The sequence below is a fragment of the Macrobrachium rosenbergii genome, chromosome 51 (genome assembly GCF_040412425.1).
Source record: "Macrobrachium rosenbergii isolate ZJJX-2024 chromosome 51, ASM4041242v1, whole genome shotgun sequence".
Classification (NCBI taxonomy): Eukaryota; Metazoa; Arthropoda; class Malacostraca; order Decapoda; family Palaemonidae; genus Macrobrachium; species Macrobrachium rosenbergii.
In genome coordinates, this window is record NC_089791.1 from 39,247,496 (window position 1) to 39,257,382 (window position 9,887).

The following is a 9,887-nucleotide window of genomic DNA, read 5'->3' on the forward strand; positions in this document are numbered from 1 at the left end:
GCCACAAGCCAAGTGCGACCTATAAAGTCATTCAGCGGTGAAAAGGAAATTGAGTGTAAGGAGGTTTTAAAGGTGTAACAGGAGGAAAACCTCACAGTTGCTCAATGAAACAACTGTTAGAAGCCAGGAACCTTACGTAATACCTGAAGCGCACTGCATGAGGTGCACTGACAGCACTACCTTCCTATGGGGGCAAAAACTTGATTTTCACAAGTTACCATATAGGACATGATGCTTAGTGTGGATAATTAAGATTACATCACATATGCATAAACACTGCATAGTAGATTACTGGACTAAGCTTGACACAGGTGAAATGAAAGGAGTTGAGTATGTGCTAATTATAAGAGACAGATTTCTTCTTTTTTTTCAGGCAGATTTACTTGTAATAATCAACTATGATCTGGGACTGTACAGTAGTTCATGGGCAGTGACTCAAGTAGGATGATAGCAGAAGGACAGAAGAATAGAAATGAAGAAAGATAGTGTGATTACAGTATTTTCTAATTTGTAACTCCAAGCAGAAAAGTGGTTATACCTCTGGCAATAGTAGCACTGGAGGGATTGAAGACAGTCTGTTTTTCAAAATAAAATCTGGTATAAAGTATTTTTTATCAAATATTTATGGTGTTAAATGAATTACATCTTTTACAGTATGACTAATAGTATCTGCTAACATAATTATTTCATATATACAGAAAAAACACCAAATACAAGTGCTACCAGAATGATTGTTTAGGTTTCCAAACCTTTGGTAGCGTGGCACAGACAATTACTATATTCAGCCTGTCCAGACTAATGGGAAGTATTTGACCCCATGTATATCAAGGTCAAAAGGGTTATAGGTTACGTACACTGTTAAGTACTGATAAGTGTTTGTTCTTATAAATCTGGTATACAGTACTGTATTTATATAAAAAAAAACACTTTTAATATTTCCTCTGAATATTCAACAGTAAATTTACTAGCAGCTTGCAATAATAAACATGTCAGAGAAAGGTTTCTAAAAAGTAATGTGCTTCAGCAAAGTATGAATAGTGAATGTAATACCAGGGACAAAGTTTACTTGAAGTCAAAATCACTATTGCTTCCTGATGACCATATGAAAGTTAGCCCAGAACTGGACTCTCTTGTATCTAGTCAGATCTATGGTACAATAAATCAAAGGTTTTAATGACTCACTTCCTGGAAGCTAACAGATTTATGAGTCAAAATATTAAAAAATATCAATAATAAAATTTAAAACCAGCATAATAACTGGGGCCTGATACCTTACCTGTCCAAAGTGGCAAGGAAGGTTTTTCTTCTCCACTAAGGCACTCTAAGCGAACACCTGAAAAGAAAATGAATACAGGAAATTCTCTAAATAACAAGGCCATTAGTACTTTTAGCTGAAAATGCCAAGTCATAATTCTCTCTATTATCAGAAAAGTAATCAACAGTTAATCATTTGACTGGATAAGTTATATAAACACAGTTTCTAGAACTGCATATTATGCATAACGATTGAAAAATTTTACATCAAGTTTAATAGGGAATTTTACTATACTCAATTGCCAGGTAAGATTCTCTTTATGCTAGTCTTTTACAGTTTAACACAGCACAAGATTCATATATTTCAAAATGAGAAATATATTGCTACCAGGATCACAATTTACAATTAAATTTCAGTATGCTTCGATGACATCAAGCTAAATCTAAACAACTAGGCTAACTACAATACCTTGAACAAATTCTTATAAGCCCTGGAGCAATTCCAATGGAGGCCAGATTGGAGTTTACTAACTTGGGTTTATTATTTTTCTGAGACTTCTCAAATACAATTCTTTTTCTCGAATGACCAGATGAAGAGCAACCTTTTTTGGAAATTATTGCATAATTCTTTTCTATTTGGTGCAGGTTGTAGACTAAGTTGGTGGTGGGTAACCTGCTCAAGGAATTGGATTCTTTTTCTTAGGATTTGGGCTCAATATTTTAGGCCTATTTGCACAGAAACTGGTTGCTGATGCTGCTGCTGCTGCTGCTATTTTGTTATTGCTGTTAATGTTAATTGTAAATCTGCTGCTTAGGTTTTTGCTGTTTTTAGCTTCTTCAAACAACTGTCAGGATGAATGATTCTTTTTCTGAGGTCACTTGGGATTAATTTTTAGGCCTACCACCACCACTAGAACACCCGCCTCCTCCAGTCCCACTACCATTTCCAGATGTTTCTCCAGCACCACAACCACCACTAACACTTCCTCCAGCTGCAAAACCACTGAAAGCCCCACTAACTCCATTACCACTTCTACCAACATCAGTGATTATTGGAAGAGACAAAAGGTCAATCACTTCTTGGAGTTCTTCATTACTAACAAATGATGGTTGCCTACTGGGATCTGGAAATGAAATATATCTCTTAGCAACACTAATAAAGGACTCATATAAGAATGCTATTTGAGTACTGCACAGTGTAAAAATTTATCTACATATTATAGGGAAATATTTGAACTAGAGTTACTTATCTTGTGGAAAAGCCACTCAAATTTTATATAATAAAAACAGAACAATGAAACTTTCTTTTAAATGCTTTCATAAATACACACACAAATTTACTGACTTCCTATAATTAGTGAAGATTACCTTTGGTGTAATCCACCCCAAAGGAAAATTTTACATCATGGCTAACCTCAACTGAAATATTTCAGCATTACAATGCAACTCACTTTCTCTGCAATAGTATACAATTTATCAATCCCTTGACCATCTCATTCACTAATTCGCAACTCAACATCATTTATTTATAATCTTAAAATAACCTCTTTATAGTATGCTCCATCAAATATATATAGTCCTTTTATATATTACATCTTTTCTTTATTATTTATAGATTCCTCTAAAAAAAAATAGTCTTTTAATATCAATATATCAAAATATCCCTCTCATTATGTTTATGTGATCAAAATATCCCCAATCTAAATTATATTATATATGATACCAGATATGGACTGGAAGGGCATTATATATGATGTGCTCCATAAGCTAAAATATATATAGGCCTCAGGGCGATTATAAATATTCATTAGCACATATAAGTTCTTCTTCAAAGCTTGGTAATATATTGTTATATGATATTATATATCGGATTATTTGCCATTTTTGATATATTTTTATGGGGTATATGTGTCGTTATACACTAGAATGTATTAAGATTGAATATGTATTGTATGTATATAATATATGTATATATATGTATTATTCACGTTAATATATATATGAATAAATGATATATATCAAATATTTAATTGATTTGAAAAAATTTGCCTTGCAGCATCCATTGATGTCTCATTCCAGTTACGTGGATATATATTTGTATATATATAATTTGATATAAGGAATTAAACTAGAATTTGCTCCCCCTCCTTTGTTGTAATTGATTTGTTCATTTTACTGCCAGCCGGATCATCTTCAGACCATCTGATCTATCAACTTAAAATCTCATTTAAAAGATTAAAGCTCCATTTTTGATAAGATCTTTCCGTTCGAGGCAAAGTAATCTGGCTTGGGCGTTTCTCGTTAGTCCATCACTCTTCTTGTAAGTTGCAACCTCTTTTCAAAGCACGCTGTGATGGACGCCATTAATAATCCCATCAGGAGGGATAAAGCCGCTTTTTCCGTATTTTCACTTTTATCCGCGGGCTGGAAGATATTGCATATTTCCGTTGATTTGTTCAACAAATTTATGCATATAACGTTAAACTAACCACGTGGCCCTTTCAAAGTAAATTAACTCCTAATACGTTGACATATTCCTCTTCTCTCTCTCCGTCTCTCTCTCTCTCTCTTTCGAGTGGGCATATAATCATTACAAATTTCTGGAAGCCTTATTTCTGGTACGATGAAATACCCGTCTTAAATCTTGATACACTGAAGACCTTCTAAGACGCCTCGGAAAATCTGCATCAATAGTAAAGTACTTGGTGAAATTTTTGATTTCATTTTACACTTTAGTTTTGCTTATTTTAAAGACAATTCAGAAATCTCCTTATTCAAATGTCAATGTTTTGCATGTCGGCAGTATTAACTTAGTTTGTTCTGTTTAGCACCCTCTCTGTGTCAGTTCATTTTATCTTTTGTCATTTTCATTACTGATGTATTCTCCATCTTCTATCATTTCAGAGGTTCCCATTTTCGGCTTAAGCTTCTCGGACTGTTTCATCTCATAGACACTAAATTCCCATTTCAAATCATACATATTTTGCCCACTCTTTCCCTTTGTTATGTCATTTATGTAAATACACTACTTTACATGTGCATACATGTTTACATACATACATACATACATAACATAGATACATATGCATCTTTATATTCTCCTTTGTTTATCCTCTTTTCCTGCTCAATGAAAACTGAAGTCAGTCACAAGGAAATCACCTTAAAATGTTTTTTCTCAGTCATATTTCAAACTAAAACCACGGAAAACGTTAAAAATGCCTTGACCAAAAGCCCATGATTTTATTTGCATTGCAGTTCCAAATAGTGTTTGCTTTTAAATGCATTTGCAACTTGCCAGATCATTATTAGCAAGCTAAGCTGGGTACGAGACAATTACAGACCTTTTGTATAAAAACCAGCACATAGATATAGAAAATTCCGTATATGTATATGTGTTACTCTTAGCAAAACCTTTTTACAATCGTATATTCCTAGGAATTATAAATAGGGACATGTAATCACTGATAAAGTCTCAGTATTAGATTCGTTAATGCATGCCTTTCATGATAAATAATTGCCAATAACCAGGAAGAACCATTCTTTATTACAAGGAATCGTGCCGAAATTCTCATCATCAGGTTAAAAACCGCCATAGGATTTGAATCAATAAAAAATTACAATAAAATTAATTGTGATAAATTTTATCTTCATTTCCGAATTAGCGAACTGTTATATAAAATAAAATTCCCGGTACAAACGAAAGAATCGACTTAAAATAACAGAAAATTAAAACTCAAGTAGTAAAAATTCCGAGTTAAAACTTAGTGAAAGCGAAATTTAAACTCCACTCACAAAGTAAAATGTTAACGTTGTAATTAATCCTCTCAGACGACTGGGCGGGGAGATAGCTAGTTGAATCCCAGACGGTCTTGTTCAATATCAGGTTCATTCTTTTTAATAGTCAGAACTCTAAAAATAGGTCAGTCTGTTTGCCAAAAAGACAGTACCCCAAAAATCAGGTCCAGTGTGGCATTTTTTTCCCCACTCATTTCTGGCTTTGGTTTTCCCGTTAGGAAACCTAAGTCTAATAGACGACCTCTGTGTTCCAAAATTCTGTGTGAGCCAGCGGGAATTCTACGTCGTATCGCAGACCACACTTGAACAAGTGAACAATTCCTCCAAAATTCCAGAGTGAAGCTTCTCTCTCAAGTGATCTTATTGTAAAGATTACAGAAAACAAACCAGAGTGATTTGAGAAACAATTCTCCAAGTATTTCTTGTCTCAGGACCTAAAATTCTATGACACAGGTAAGGCAAATTTCTCAAATTCAGTCCTCTTTACTCCTAGTACTGTACACCGGTCTGGGACAAAACTTTCTCAAAAAATTTTCAGAACTTTGTAAACTCCTAAAATTCTAGTTTTCAGAAAAGAGATAATTCTCAAATTCATATCCTCATGAAACTCCTTAAAATCACAACAAACATTGTGGCGGATTAATCAAGATTGCGTATTGAGTTCATCTTATACAACTTTGGCGAAAAACTGAGTCCAATCCCAAGCCAGTAAGTTCTCGTGCCTATAAACAGGGTCTCAAATTTGCCACTATTTCTGTATAGACTCTAAAAATGACAAATTATCCTGTTTCCGTCACAAGCGAATTTCTCATTCCTTAAAATATTCAAAAAACAAAATCAAGTCCTAATTCCTTAAACACAAAGGAAGTATCATCTACATACCTACAGTCTAAGCCAAAAGGTTTAAAGCACTAGGGACATGACATCCAAATCTTTCACAATAACCCGAACTGCTCCTTAATTTTGGCAGTCAACCCTTACTTCACTTCTTTCCGTAATTGCAAACGTTAAATTTAATTCGCCAAAAAGGGTGACAATCAGTTAAATAAAGACAGATCCAATTTTAACAAAAAGTCTTCTCAGACATATCATATACCCATTATTTTCAAGATGGCTAATACCAGAGCCCAACAAAACGAGGATTTCAAATTCTACATGTCCTGGAAGGTTAGATGGGACTATCATCAAAGATCTGAGAGCAATACAAAATTTAAGAACGCAATGGACGATGCCAAGGCGGAGAGACAACGAAATTGAGAGAAGACAGGAGAAGGATAAAGAACGCTGAGAGAGAGGAGGAAGAGCGTGCAAGAACAACGGAAAAAGAACGTGGCAGAGAGGAGAGAGAACGTGAAGAGAGAGAGAACTGCCTAAGGCTACAGGTGCTAGAACGACACCACGCCCTATTATTTCCTCAATGAGTGCCCTCAGCCAAACTCTGTCGTTCATGCCAAAATGGACCAGTCCCAACCCTCTAAGTATGGGTGAAAGGGGCCGAACGAATCTGAGTCTTCGATCTCTCCCCGCGAACTCTCCCTTTCAATTCTCACTAAATTCCTAATGGCTAGTTCAGTAAAGGCCCTCTTTTCACCAATACGCCCTTCCTGAAGCGACCGAAACTGGAAATATATCGCCAACCATTACGAAGGGTTTGGATTAATAAAATGGAGGACGTTGAAAAATTATTACAGAGAAGCAGGCCAGACTTGGTCCGATTTACCATTCGATGCGTAAATTATTAATCAAATAATGGCTCGATTCCATGGACCTGTAACACCGCCGAGGTACTCGAGCAGTTTTAAAGGATTTGGATTTCCTGCGCTTGCCTCCTGCCCTCAGCCACTCATATAGTGGAAAAAGCCCCAGCAACACTCACCAGCAAGTTGCCGAATAGCAATATCTGGGAAAACCCACCACCCTCAGAAGGATCCATGGGGCGGAAGATAAGTTGTCCCCTTTAGAGAACAAATTCCCCTAAAATGCAGAAATTCGGGCAAGCCCCTTAACTTGCCACTATTGCAAGAAAACGGGCACTCCCTCCCGAACAGTGCCGGAACAAGAAACCGGCTCAATCTCCCCGAAAACCGACCAATAACTCGCCTGCCCTCACAGGGCAGCGAAAGACTTTAGCCAGACCTTTGCACGGCGTGCAAGGTCTATGGTCATTCTCAAGATGGGCAAATGCCCACCTAATAAAGTAAATACTCCACCGCCGCCTTGGTCCGTCTAGATCCCACAGTCATTAGGCCCTCCCGCCGGTGGGCCGTATCGTGGCCCTCCATCGCAGGTAGCCAGCCAGCGCGAGTCACTGCATTCGAGACTCAGGCGCACCAATCTCCTCATCCGAAGGACAGAGTTCCCACGGAGCTATCACACAGACGGCAAAACTCGTCACGATCGAGGGAATAAATCAATTTAAAATGATACTCCCCTACGGTCAATTGAGAGTCACAAGACCTCACCAATCCAAAATTTGCAATCTTGCAGTAGCAAAGCCATCTCCGGAGGCTATGACGTCATCCTGGGACAGGACTTTCAGTCCCCACCAGAAATCACGACAATCTAGGGGTCCACATTCCCGAATCATTCCGCAAGGGCGCGAGTGGCCTCCCCCTTCTCCCTCAGCCAAGACTGGCGCCTGGGTACCAGAAGGGACGCGCAGTCCCCACCAATTCCACCTGAGTACGATGTACAGTGGCCCCTCGATCGGTTCCCCGATCCAGATTTCAGTGCCCGGCCCTGCCTCCGGTGCCAGTGCCAGGCCCCCAATCAAATCTCCCTTCAGGAGATGCCCAAATTCCTGCGAAACCACTTGCATGCCCCAGCAGGGCCAAGTCATTCCGTCCTGACCGACGAGCCCAGAAACCTCTGATAGCGCCTGACTCTGCCCTGTTGCACCAGAGCGCTCGCGTCTCCATTCACGGGATCCAACTCAGGACCCCCTCTTTCCCGCCTGGCACCGCTACCAGCTGTCGGTCAGAGAGACGGTTCCTCCCGACCACCGCGAAGCTCACCTGCAGGTGCGCCCTGCGCAACCACGTTGCCTGAGCTGGTCAACGCTACCTGCGCAGCCGCTCACGCCACCCCGACCGCCTCTCTGCCCTCAGCCGTATATATAATTGCAAGTCAGGATTCTGCCATATCTCACTTCTGGCCGATGAACTATATATATACCGCGACGGATCATGGTAGAACCCGCACGAACACTCCCCCGTCGCTGTCGCATCAGCAGGCCCAGGTGGTACTCCGTGCGACGCTCTCGGTCGACCATGCCTCCGCTTAAAAATCCCGGCCGAAACGACTGTCCCATTAAGAAAGATCTTTCATGAGGCAAAAGTAATACGGGCGTGGACATTCTCAGGTAATTTACAAAGAGCTCTGAGAAAAGCATCTGTGATGGCACCCCCCCTGCCCCATAGGAGGATAAAGGCAAAAAAAAGAAGGTCTTGGCACCTAATCTGGAAGGGGATGTCAGGCCCTCCTCTATCTTCTTCCGTTCCTCAGGAACTGCTATCTCTACCATCCTCACTAATCTTCCCTTAAATTATCCCTCTACAAGAGGCAATTAAATACAGGATACCATTCCCCCACACAATGTATAAATCATTAAGAATAACAGAGTGAGAAGTGGCACGCCCTTGCGCCCATACCTGGCACCGGGCGTGCGTGTCAACCCCTCCTGAAGGAGTCATGCCCTTCGGGTGCACTTTCCTCGCCCTGGGACTGATGATAGTCCGGGCCGAATTTATAGGCAAAGGACGATAGAATTCCCCGCCTAACACAATAAAACCACTCACTCTTTTTTTCCCTTAGCTCTTCTGCCAATATCATTTACTTTCTTTTAGTCATTTAGTTATCTTTATTTTTAATGAATGTGAGTCATAAACTCTTGCCCTTGTGATTTAAATGCCCCTTTCGTAGCTCTGAGAGACGTGTCCGCCTTTCATATGCGGTCAAGTTTCATTAACGTCTTGGTAATTTTCCTTTTGTTTATTATTATCCCTTTTCCCCCTTCCATTCCTTCCAAGATCGCTGTTTGTCCTACCCCATCTTTTGTCTGCTCGCCCGTCACCCAACGCATTGAGTAGGCAGTGGACGATAAAATTAAGCGTATTTAAGGTTAAGCGAATTAAAACCTCGCGAATACTCGCCACACGACTGTCAAATTCCAAAATCATCCGTCAGTCACGTTGAGCGATAGCTGAGCCAAATGCATTTCGCGAAGATAAATTATCAATGCGAATATGTATAGTCATTGAGTATCGCGTAAAAGGAGTGTCATTTACAAAAATAAACGCTGTTTTTCATTTACACAGCCTCTTCAAGGCCAGATTGTACTAACCATGCATTTATCTAAAATTAAGTAACCGTGTATTTTAATTCTTGAACAATAACCATTTCTTTTCATTTGTTGGCCATAGCCTCATATGTGGTCCTATAATCTTAATTAATTCACAATTGTTCGAGTCACATTATAGTTACCAGTGGTAACCAAATCTAAAGTAATTATTCTTTTGCAAGTGTTTAAATCACTTTGCGTTCTGTTAACGAAAATTGTCCCAATGTGTTATTAAAAGTAACCAAGCTTCATAAAACCCTTAGGAGTAAAGTTCATTGCAAGGCAGAATGTGAGTAACAAAAGCATTTACGCTCATTCTTGAATATGATGTACACACCCCGGAGTGTATGTACATCATCTTGTATGGGGAGGTATTATGATTAGCAAGACTTCGCTAGCAAATTACCTCCCCCTCCTTTGTTGTTGTTGTTGTGTTCATTTACTGCCAGCCGTGATCGATAGACCATCTGTCTATCGACTTAAAAACAAGTTTAAAAGA

The 9,887-nt window shown here is 39.1% G+C and overlaps 1 pseudogene; it reads right to left on the reverse strand.

The window, feature by feature from the left end:
- LOC136833030 (uncharacterized transmembrane protein DDB_G0289901-like) overlaps positions 1 to 9,887 on the reverse strand; it is a 78,600-nt pseudogene that overhangs the window by 25,099 nt on the left and 43,614 nt on the right.